The 12,519-nt window shown below is 37.2% G+C and overlaps 1 protein-coding gene across 9 annotated transcripts in view; it reads right to left on the reverse strand.

Moving 5' to 3' along the window:
- The window catches only part of TBL1X (transducin beta like 1 X-linked), a 200,912-nt gene that overhangs the window by 140,031 nt on the left and 48,362 nt on the right, over window positions 1-12,519 (reverse strand). For 7 of the 9 annotated variants that reach the window (XM_074814871.1, XM_074814866.1, XM_074814865.1 and 4 more), the window contains exon 2: window positions 3,269-3,341. The exons of 1 other annotated variant lie outside the window; for it this stretch is intronic. The gene's annotated coding sequence lies outside the window, so the exon portion shown is untranslated. Of the gene's footprint in view, window positions 1-3,268; window positions 3,342-11,037; window positions 11,101-12,519 lie in introns of all 9 variants that reach the window. One more of the 9 variants, XM_074814861.1, reaches the window with a different exon arrangement.

Below are 12,519 nucleotides of genomic sequence, written 5' to 3' on the forward strand. Positions count from 1 at the left end.
TTGTAATATAACATATTGTTCTTTAAAAGCCCACATCTACCTCCAGATCCTGGCTAGTGATGAATTATCTGGTTTACAGCCTTATAAAGCAGAAGTGTCTATATATTTTAATGCTGAGGCCAACCACAGGACTTTGGTACCTTTCAAATTTAGTGATATACAACTTTCCATACACCAGTGAAAGGCTGTGACACTTGGCTTCAAGCAAAACAAGGAGATACAAGTTCATCAACATTTTAGGTCTGATCAAAATAAGTTGTCTTTCAAAGACAGAAAGTGTGTGGGAGGGTTGCAACTACAGTTTTGTTAGCTGAGAACAAACTATTTTAATAACCAAAATTGTTTAAATAAATTTGTTTGGTTTCTTTTTATTAAAGTTTCAGCTAGTGGAGCTTTCCATTACTTGAACACCACTTTCCGAACAACAAAGAACTCCTCTCAAAAATATTAAAAAAAAAATCCTCAACCAAAATTTCTCAGAATCTTAAAAAACCTTCTAGAATTGTCTCAAACATCAACTTTTTTAGGATTTCAGGAGATGCTAAATTGATACAACTCTAATTAGAAACTTAATTGATCTCTGTGAGAATTACTATAGCGAGTTTTAAATCCCCAGAGACTTCTAGACTATGAACAGCAGAGCGTTTAAAAACTGTCAGAAACCATACACTATGATTTACAAAAATAATAACAATCTCCCTGAAATTAACAAGAGCTTCATCCTACAGTATCAACAGGCTGTAGCAACAGTTGGCTTCACTTCAGCCTCTAAATATGGGATGGACTATTACCTACCGATCCCTGAAAAAGAACGTAATGCAGTACACAGAGGGTTGCGTCACAGATATATTTTATCTTGCTTCAAACCCAGATGTAGATTTGCACAAAGCCATCGATCTTTCCAGAACACCAGACACAAGGCCTGCTACATGCAGGGTACTCTCAAAAACAAGACCAGTTCATTTCCATGCTTAACTGAGAAAATCTTGCCCCAGGGCACTCAATTCTGAATGAGAATCTGTAGGTGATGCTGTAACTACAATAACTGGCAAATAATAAACTGGATAAAACACCTGAATTAGAGATCAATCCTATATTCATAAAGGAATAGACTACACAATTTAATTGGATTATCCCCATCTCTTAGTTCAATAGTTCTTGACTTCTGCCTTCCTCAAACAACAATTAAGGACAATTTTCAAGTAAAAAGTAACATAACACTGACACGATGTCTCTGTCAAGGCAGAGTCATTACATCTACAAATCCTCAAGCCCAGCAGAATGATGTTTCCTTTGTATGGGCAAGCTCCTGTCTCACGTACCCAAGCACAAAATCTAAACTATATTTCAAAAAAGATTGCAACTGCACCTGGAATTTCTAGTACTGCCTTCCAAATGAGGAAATGGGAACAAGACTGGAGAAAAAAAATATTCCTGAAATGAACAGCTTATATATAGCACCCAAAATACAAAAGGTCAGGAAATACCTGGCTTTCATCGCTGTCAATAGCAATAGACTAAAATATGCAGAGTAGGACTGATAACACAGGAAATAAATGAAAACATTTGCTGCGTGTTAGTATAGAAGTTAAAAGAAACAAGGCAAAAACCTCTCTCAAAGGTCCCTGCTGGATTTAAAACAGAGCTGTTGAGCCAATTTTGATTTCAAAACATGCCATTATCATTTAAGAATACTGAACTTCTCTCCTTTAATAAACCTTACACCTGTTCGCTAGTCCACAGACCTAATTCCTAAAACCACGCACAATGAGTGCAAGTATGACAAGGCACAACATTTGCAGGAACCAGAACTTCAATGAGAACTACAAATGCACAGAAACTTATAATACAGTCTCAGACATTATTTGTGATTCACTACCTAACCTACAAATCAAAGAATGATAATGCTAAATGCTGCCATGATGCATTTCTGAATGAATTAGAAGTCTTAGTGTGTGTATAGCTCACAAAGCCTGGCATATTTTTAAGTTATGTATTTAATTCTCTTTAGTATCAAAAGCAATGAGGGACTTTTTTGCCGTCTATCGCAAAGAGATAAACACAGTAAATACTATGGCAAAATGAAATATACTTTTTTACACAGTGATGTGACAGATACCAATTTATAAATTCCTGCATTCAGTACAAGAATATGATTAAACGACAGCACAGATTTGGAATAAAATGCACTGATAACAAGTTTAGACCAGATTAAATCGAGAGACTCTCAGCTGATAAGTAGAGTTTGTAAAATTTAATGTAGATTACAGTAAGGATATTCAACTTACTGAAGCCTTCCAAAACTAAACATAATTATTTTAGCATGATAAATGCCAGCAGGAAGAAAGGCTCCAGCTCTCACAATTGTTTCAGAAAACTCAATTAACTTGCCCATTATTAAAAATGTTACCAGTAGAAAGTTTTGTGCTATACTGTACTTATCTGCTCATTGATATTACGTGCATTTCGTATATGAATATGTATGAATAAATAAATATGTTAAATAATAGAACAAAGTACCTTTTAACATGTAAAATAATTCACTGTAACCAGAATAGTGCTTGGATTGCCAGGAAAGGAAGCTAGGTGGGTAACTGAAAAACATTCTTCCTGTCTTTTCAGAAACCCCTGTACGCTGGGTTTGGGACTGGGGACCTTCAGACTCCTCGGAATGTCTGCCACACGCCCTGTCAAAGCTGATGAAGAAAAGCTGTCCCTGTCCTATTTTAATGGAAGCTAATCCAACTATTTTAATGGAAGCAAACCCAACCGAGACAATAGCTTTTGTCTCAAACAACACAAAATGAGCGTCCACCCTTTCCAAGACAACCAGATTAAGCTACCACGACGTTGTCTTCTCAGCCTTCATCCTCCAATGACCTCATACTTAACCTGGCCTCTTCTTAGGACTTCAATCTAATCTCAGTGTGTTATTATGATCACAAACCAGCAAGATCGAGTTTAACTTTAAGAAATAGAGAGGTCGTTCAAAATCAGAAATTAGTCTTAAGATAAATAACCAAAAAAAGCAAAACACCAGAATACCAAGAAATCCTGCACATAATCTATGTTTAATTTTATGGAGGTTTTAAGGGTAGCAATAAAAATCAAACCTACACCAAAGCACTGAAGGCTCTATACAACATTCCCTTTAAGTAGCCATAGTACTTCTAATCTTTTTCAATTGCAATTAGGCACAGAGATGCTGAAAAATATTTAACAGTTTTAACATTTTGTAAAGCTTATGTCCAGCTAAGCATTCACTTACTCAGGTGCAAGAACAGTCAAGCTCCCCAGTTTCCCCCAGATTTTTCCTTCAGGCCAGTTTTATCCTTAGGTACCTGTGTACAATAAAAAACAAAGAAAAAAATCAATTTACATAACTCCTTTTAAGTTCATCTCTTGATAAGATCAACTCTTATGGCCCCAAAATGTCAGCAGTTTAAGAATTCAGATTTCCAGTTTTTCTAACAGGATTATTTCCCATCAATTTGCTTAACCAGCAGCAAACTCAAAGCTTTTTTCTCCCTGCAAAAAGACCAGGTTTTATTTGACCAGCTCTACATACATGTATTTTTCTAGACTCAGCACAACCTTAAATGAAAGAGTTTTCTGTGAGAAACCTCATGTAAATTCAACCTAGTAGAAGGTGGGATTGCATGTTTTAGGTATATTTCATCACTTGTTTTTAGGAGTACAAACAGACAGCAACACAGTTAAGGCTTTGTTAGCCGCAGATTTAAGCCACCTTAAAACTGTTAACATGTGACAAGAATATTCTACATATTCAATTACAACTTTAAAAATTCAAAGAAGGTTTGTGTACAGGTACACTGTCAGTTGAAGGAGGAGCTCAAAAAACAAAGTTATTCTACTTTCTCCTGGCACTGGTATGAATTAAAGAAACATTTTCAAAATGTGCTATTCAACCATATGGAATCAATTTTTGCAAACATATGGAGCTCCAATTAAATAAGTGTGGCTTTGCTGACACAAAAGTCCACCTGCACATATTCATATTTTCCAGAATTAGACCATCTAATTTAGAGCAGCCCATCTAACAATAACGGAGTAGAAAAGCAATGCATTTGATATGACACAACCACTGAAACTAGTCTCTTTATCGCAGCCTTACTTTTGACCATGGTCAGAATATAACCAGATAAGATGGAATTATTTCCCCCAAAATACAATTACAATTACATCAGATCAAAAGAAAGTTATTTTCCATCTTCTCCATCATGCAAATAAATACATAATTCGAAAACTAAGCAAGGTGTGGTTTTTCAAAGATTTTACCAGAAGTCAATCAAAATTAAAAAACTAATGATGCTTCCTAGTTTTTAAGTTTTCTTTGCACATTGTACACCCAAATTTTCCCAGGATAAATATATGGAAAGCATGCCATTTAAAAAAACAGAAGTCAACAAGCTATATATAAACATCAACATCCTCAACAACACTAAAATCTTTAAATAAGAAAGGTGTCCAAGGAGGTGGAAACCCACGAACTTTTAAGGTAAGTGCTTCGGAAGTCCCTATTTTTAATTTTTAAGGATTTGGAGTTAATTGGGTCCCCTTGTTCCTACCTAGTCTGACTGGCTTTTTATTAGGTGATGACATGCAATTTTTTTCCACGGGACCTCGACCTCATTCAGTGAACAGAGTAGCTAGAAGAAAAGAGGGTACAGAAAATCTACACATTAACTGAATTACATACTGTCACAGCACAGCCTTACACTGTATCTACTCCAGGTTATTCTGTGCTGTTTCAGAACAGCACTCTGAGGACAGAAACGCTAGTTCTCACACAGAGCTCCTCTTCGGTGCTCTCATGATAACAAGAGATTGCATTACAGTCCCCTGAGCGGTATGTCATATGATCCCCATAGTCTGTGAACTTAAAAGAATTAAACTTTTGAATTAGGAGCATTACAAACTTTAGTGTTCAACCAGAGACTCCTAAAACTCATTTATCAAAGTACCTAGCCTTATATAATACTTTAAATTAATTTTCTGGGGAAGTTGTATTCATCTGCCTTAACTAGGTGATGCATCTTTCCTTTCTTCTAGCACACTGCCCCATTCACTACCTGTCTTAAAGTTTCTACAGCAAATAAAAGCAAGTTTTCAAAGACCTGTCTCCTTTGCTGCTGTCTTCATACACTTCTGGTCCAGTTGAAAAGACCATGTAATTCTGAGATTATACAATTTAAAACTATATCACAATGTGTATGTTGAAGCGAGCTCAGTTAACATACTCCAGGCAACCTTAATTCTTCACCTTCCCCTCTGCAGCACTTGTTCTTTGTATCTCTAACAACATTATTCAAGACAGCTTTCTGAGCTTGGTTTAATTTCCAGCTCTTCTGAAGACAGCAAGCATGGAAAGGAGAAGCTCCATCTTGCTCCATACAGACACCATCAGATTAACAGATTAACACCATCTACTCTTTTAATTTTTTTTTAAAAAATCATTCTACGAAGAACCTAAATAGATAAGAGTCTAAATCTAAATCTAAATTCATTCTACATTTCAGTTAACACAGAGTTATTAGTACTTCTTTAAGTCATTCTTTCTGAAGACAAAACAGCTCTTGATTCAGTCATGAGTACTGAGGGGGTGAGGAAGGAATGGTTTTTAATTAAGAACAGGGTTTTCCTGGCACTGTTTACCAAGGATAAGTGTGCTTATCTTTATTCCACTGGAAGAAAGTAGATGATAGCATACCTTCACCTACTTTTCCCTGAAAATACAAACTAATCAAAGACATCTTCCCCTCTTGTCTCAAACATCCTCCCTTTTTTCTGGGGGAGGGACTTAAGGGGGTTAAGGCTGAATTTAAAATTATTTTATACAATCATAGAATACCATGTCAGAAGGGATTTCAAGGATCATCTGGTCCAACCTTTCTTGGCGAAAGCACAGTCTAGACAAGGTAGCCCAGCACCCTGTCCTGTTGAATCTTAAAAGTGTTCAATGTTGGGGAATCCATCACTTCCCTGCGGACATTATTCCAGTGGCTGATTGTTCTCACTGTGAAAAATTTTCCTCTTGTGCCCAATCAGAATCTCTCCAGAAGTAACTTGTACCCATTACCCCTCGTCTTTTCCATGTGACTCCTTGTAAAAAGGGAGTCTCTATCTTCTTTGTAGCTACCGTTTAAATACTGGAACATGGTTATAAGGTCTCCCCCAAGCTTTCTCTTCTCAAGGCTGAACAATCCCAATTCTCTCAGCCTTTTCTCACATGACAGGCTTCCCAGTCCCTTGATCATCTTTGTGGTTCTTCTCTGGACCCTCTCCAGCCTGCCCACATCTTTTTTGCATAACAGGGACCAAAACTGCACACAGTATTCCAGGTGTGGCCTGACAAGCGCTGAGTAGAGTGGGAGAATGACTTTTTTCTCTCTGCTGATGATGCCCTTGTTGATGCAACCCAGCATCCTGTTGGCTTTCTTTGCTGCAGCAGTTCACTGTTCACTCATGTTGATCTTGTTGTCCACCAGGATCCCCAGGTCCCTTTCCACAGAGCTGCTCCCCAGCCAGGCAGATCCCAGCCTGTGCTGCACTCCTGGATTTTGTTTTCCCAGGTGCAATACCTTACACTTGTCCTTGTTGAACTTCATAAGGTTCTTGTTAGTCCACTCTTCCAGCCTATCCAGGTCTTCCTGCAGGGTGGGTCTCCCTTCCCCAGTGTCCACTTCCCTGCTCAGTTTGGTATCATCAGCAAACAAGTTAGGAGAGACTGATTCCCCCAAGATGTGAAATAATAGAGCAGATTAAAAGACATTCGATTTATTGTATAAGTCCTATTTTAGAATAGTTTCAATATTTGAGTTGGTAACAACAGGGTTTGTATCAACAGAATATGAACTAAATCAACACAAACAGAAGTCAGAAGTATATAATAAATTCAAATACAATGAGAATTTCATTAAGAATATTCTTCCCACCTTTGAATACACAAAAATAGTTGTTTGGATCTCATGACTTCACCCTTATTTGTAACAGGCATCTTTTGAAAAGAAAAGGTAACACAAACCTTAATATAGATTAGTATAGGTTAGGTGATCTCAGCTTCTTGGTATCAGAAACTAACAGCTAGCTGTAGTATTGTTCACAACATGGTTTTACATATGAGTATCCTAAACCTGTCAGCTCTCCCACTAATCTGTCCTTTTTTCTTCTACTTGCATATTTTATAGATTCTTCTATCTTGCACAACTCCTCCTCTTCCATTCATCTCCCTGTGTTTGTTTCTTCCTCTTCCCCATAATTTCCTCACTGAAATATAACCCAAGTTGAAATATAACCCAAGTTTCAAACGATGAAGAATGTAGTTGCCTTTCTGCACACTATAATCAGTGCTTTGGTGGCACAACCCACATGTGCTGCAAATGCTGTAGGAGCTTTTCATTAGGTTTAATACAATTCAGGACTGGTGTATCAGAGAGGTGAATGTAAAGCAAAATACTAAATTGATGTAAGGGAAAACTTTAGATTAATCTTTCACATTATCTTTGCAATTAGCTTCCTAGGATTTATAATCTTGTTTGAGGTAACCTGTATGTTGATTGCCCAGAAGACAATACTTCTGGGGGAAAAAAAAAAAAATCTAGAAGGGTCACACTGAATTTAAAACCAGACATGTTGTTAATTGTTATCCTGAGCTTATTCTCAGTATTATTCCCTCTTCTTCCAGCCCCACCGCATTCAAATACACACAGTGTCACATTTTCATGGCACACTTCACATGTCACTTCACATGCTGATAAACTTCCCTGTGCTTAAGCCTTCCGTTTCTTTCCCATTTGCACTATCTCTAAATTTGCACTATTTCTAAATAGTGCAAAAAGTCACATAGCTTTTCTTCATGTTTTCTTCTGAGCCACTATACATCCCCTTCTCATGATGACAGAACAGCAGTCGGTCACATTGCTCCTTTTGTCTAACAGAGCAGCAGATCCAGGCTTCTCTTCCATCAAATGCAACCCCACAGGGTGACAACAACTGTCTCAGTTCTCTCTTGTCTACCTTTGTGCTCTGCTCAATCCAAAATCCTACTCCTCCCAAACAACTAATGGGGTCTGTTCCTGGATGCTCCAATGTGCCACGCACTGAAATACCAAGGACCAGTGCATGCGTGTGTTTGCAAGCACATGTGAGAGAGCAGGAGTGAGTGCTCACTTGAGAGGGGAAAAGAAGCAACCTCTCCTCAGGGTGAAATATTCACATACAGCCTAGGGGTTTAAGATCTAGAATCCTCATAGCCTGTAATAAAATCTGTGCAGCTGAATCTTCTTGATTTAAAAATCTCAACCTCTGCTGAAATGATGTAGATTCAGTGAAGAAAGCACACATCCCTCTTATGCTGCTACTGTATTACTGAGTGGCCATTTATTACAGAATACTTAATGAGTACAGATGAATGATTCAGTGCTAGAAGGTGTCTGCTGAAGTGGAATTTCTATTACATCTTGATTCTTCCAATATCAAAACTAAAACCAAAAAATAACTCTGACTTATCTGAAATAAAGACAGTAGACTGAAGTTTTTCATTTAAATAACAAATGATGGATTATATTTATGAACACTAAACAAGGCCATCTTTCAACAACCTTTTTGTGTGTCTAATATATAAAAATTAACTATAAATGTAGTATCATCAATGAATGCAGTATTTACAAATAAATCACTCATTCCTCCATTGAGCCACACTGTGTGAAGTACACTTTAACACTGAAAGTGGTATCTAATTATCTTTATTTGACCCCAAATGGAACAGGGAAATAAAAATGTTCAAAATACTTGGATCTTGGATAAGCACTCAACATTGAAAGGTGTGTCAGTATAATGTAAGATGGTATTTATTCTTACTTCTTCTGAAGAGGTCTCAAACAGTTACATGAATATATTTAATGTTGTAATATCTCTTTTCTTCAATTTCATATACTGCTTGCTGGTATTAAAGGTAAAATGAGATTCAGTTATCCTGGCTCCCACCATCACTATGGCCTGACCCTGCAAATCCACCACTGTCACATCCAATGGAGGAAGCAGGACTGTCAATACAAATCATGCCCTTGGAACTAGGCTTCAAAACCTAAATAATCCAATGGCTGTAATTCACACAGAAGCCAATTATCACTGGTGATCCTAGACATTTCTTGGAAGTTGGCACTCTGAGTCCTCCTACTCATCAGCATTTTGCATTTGTTTAATAGTTAGGATATAAGTAATGTAAATATCTGTAACTATTAGTAGTAGATTAATGCTGAATTTAAAAAAAAAAAAAAACCAAACCAAAACAAAACAAAAAAACAACAACCCACAACACTGCTAAACTGATCAAAAAACCTGTAAAACAAATTTCAGTATTTGCCTCCACTCACTTTAGGAAACCCTTCTCTGTTTTTTTTCTCTTCCTGCTCACAAGCTCCTGGCATCACTTGTACTGTGATGTTTACATTCTAGTTTCCATCACCAGTGACATGAAAGAGACTTCATTCACCCACACATACCTCCTTGCCAGTAAGGTCCAGAGAATCATTTACAAATGAAGAAGGACCATCATTTTTCCCCCACAAATTACCCATATGATGCCAAGAATCGCCCCATCCACACCTCATCACGTTAACATGTGCCTGTGCCTCCCCAAAGCCCACAAGACTGAAGGAAACTAATGATTCTTACCATCTAATGGCTTCCCAACACAGAAAATTTACCAGTATAATGGTGACAGAATCATACACTGCACTAGTTTAAATCGTCCATGAAGGGGTTTGGGGTGGGTTTTTTTGGTAATAAATAGGGTTTTGGCTTAACAACCTTCATCCAAAAGAAGCCCCAGCTCACTTTGAAACATCTTTCTTACTAGAATAAGAGGATTTTAGCGTGATCACTGTAGCTATTATAGTCTGGCTGATGCTAGTTAACTTGGTCACACAGACAAGTCCTAGAACTTTTCAGCAAACAAGTGATCTGGGTTTATACTTTTTACAGCCTAAAGCCAATATAGTTAAGATTTCTTTGATCCTTGAGCTTCACACTTCAGAGAGCTGCAGGAGAGAGGAAGTGCTGGAGGCCTAGGAGTTTCAGGAATCATTAATTATAGGAACCCATCATGAAGGGCATTACTAGAAGTTCGCTTCAGACTATCTGAAAGTATTAGAGATAATACGATGGTTTAAATATAAACAGCATAGCTGCTGCCATGCAGCTGTCCATGAAAGACAAGGTCTCAGTGCATTTTTTTTTCCCCCCAGATCGATGATCTGTAAGGTGTTAAACATGAAAGAAATTTACTACAGTATAAGCCCCTTCCAGTAAAATGTATTCTCTAGCATATTTTTTGGTTTTGTTCTCAAAATAAATTATAAATCACATCCATATTTTTAACGGTCTACTATACTATAAATATTGTAGCTAAAATTTTCAAAATATTGGCTATTAAATTTAGTCAGCAAAGTTAAAGTACACTCTTCTGAACTCATTTTTGAAATGGAATTCATCCTAAACGGGAGTTACAGTTTTTCTACAGAAAAAAAACAAAAGTGACATTCAACAGGCCCCAATTATAAAATTAATGAGCTATTCAAAATTGTTTGTCTCCTTTTCAAATAGTATCTGTAAAACCACACAGCAAGTTATTGGTAAAAGCAGGAATAATATCCTACTTAACTAGTTCACTTTTCTTCAGAGTCCTCCACTGCCTAACAATGTATTTTATAAATATTCATGTTTATATTATAGTGGTTCCCTACAAGAATCAATTTTCTATTATGACAAGTCACATAAAGCATAGAGCTCTTTTCACAGTCAACTGAATGTCTGGTGGCATAATATGGCCTGAGCCTAAAAAACCTAATAAAATAGATTTTACTTTTTAATCTGACCCTCCAATGAAACGCTGAAAAGAAACTTTCTCTTTAAATCCTGTCCAGAATAAAATCTAGAAAGCTGTAGCCCATCCTTTACCAGCTGCTTTTTCACTTACTAATTTAAGAACAACACTTCTTCCTGTTGCACACTTACCAGGAAGCAGCTATGCCATGAATGTGTTATAAACACTACGCGTCTCTCAGGCTGCACGGCTTTCTGAAAAACAAGACAACCTAATGGAAGCGCTGCTCTTTATCATCCTCTACTTCCTGCCCACATTCTGGTTACTTAATGCAATACCAAAGTTAGAGCCTGTGAAAGAATTTCACATCTCATTTTCCTTCTGTATTTCCCCTTTCAATCACGTCTTTGATGATATGCTGATTTCCCTGGAAGTCCACTTTCTCACAGAAATGCTGCAAATGCAAAGGCACAGGGATAACCAAACTGCAAGACATCACTTACTGAGAACAGTACAGGAGGAAGCAAATATGTATGTTCTTCAAACAACATGACAGAAAAGCTTCTTCACACCAAACAGCAAAGTTTGAGCAGCAGAAAGAATGCAACACCTTGTCTGGGTGACCAACACAGCATTTCAACGTGTGCCTCAGCATAGTTCAGAAACATGGAATGGTCCCTTTGGGATGGATGTGCAACTGCAGGCAACCACATGATGAATGTTCAGTTCTGAAGTTTCCACAGTATATCTGCTCTGTGTGCCCTAAACACCACAAAATGCTTCTCAATACACTACAAAAGGCAAAATAGCTACAGGAAAGGCTGTAATTATAGAATACTACAGAGGGAGAGATGAAGCTTGAGGGCACTGTCTATATCCTATGCCTTTGCAATAGCTCCTTATTTTTTTAACAATTGCCAAGTAATGACTTCTCCTAAACAATCACAGAAAGTGGACCATGCATCACACCACAAAAAAGGATAAAAATTTCTATTTTATCCTCTATTTCCCGAGGGGGAGTCATTAATTCCTGATCCCAGATCTTGTAATTGGTTCCATGGTGAATGTGAGAAGATGGGGAGTAGAACAGGGGACAAGTGAAATAAGTTGTTATTAAAGGGTTTGGGAGAAGAACAGAAAAAACATACTTCTTATCCACAAGCAATCACTGGAAACACTGAAGCACATTGTTAGTGCCAAACAAATATAATGAACAAACAAATATAATGAAAACAAACAGTTTCAGTCTCCCTTCAGACCCCCTGGAGAACTCAATACTTCAAATCCAAAGACTCATAACTTAACTTTCTATAGTCATTCCAGAATAAAATCTCCTGTGCAGCCTACTAAACTCAGGCTTGAAATTGTTCAGGTTCTTTGTCCCACTGTCCTGTTCATAAGAAATGGTGAGGAAAGTTCTTATAATGTGTCGTCTACATTCATTTAGGACCAATTTAGAATATCAGATCAGAAAAATTAGTTATACTTCAGCTGCAACAGTTCTTAGTTACTGATGTTTGCTCATAGATTTATTTTTGAAGAATAATTTTATCCCTTCTCAACCTTCATTTGACTAAGCTAAATGACAAAGGCTTTCTAATTTACTCTTTGAAAGATAAATACTCTTTTAACTCTGATCAGCCCAGTAGTTTGTCTTTACACCTGTTCCAATT

Source organism: Strix aluco, chromosome 2 (genome assembly GCF_031877795.1).
Source record: "Strix aluco isolate bStrAlu1 chromosome 2, bStrAlu1.hap1, whole genome shotgun sequence".
In the NCBI taxonomy this organism is placed as follows: Eukaryota; Metazoa; Chordata; class Aves; order Strigiformes; family Strigidae; genus Strix; species Strix aluco.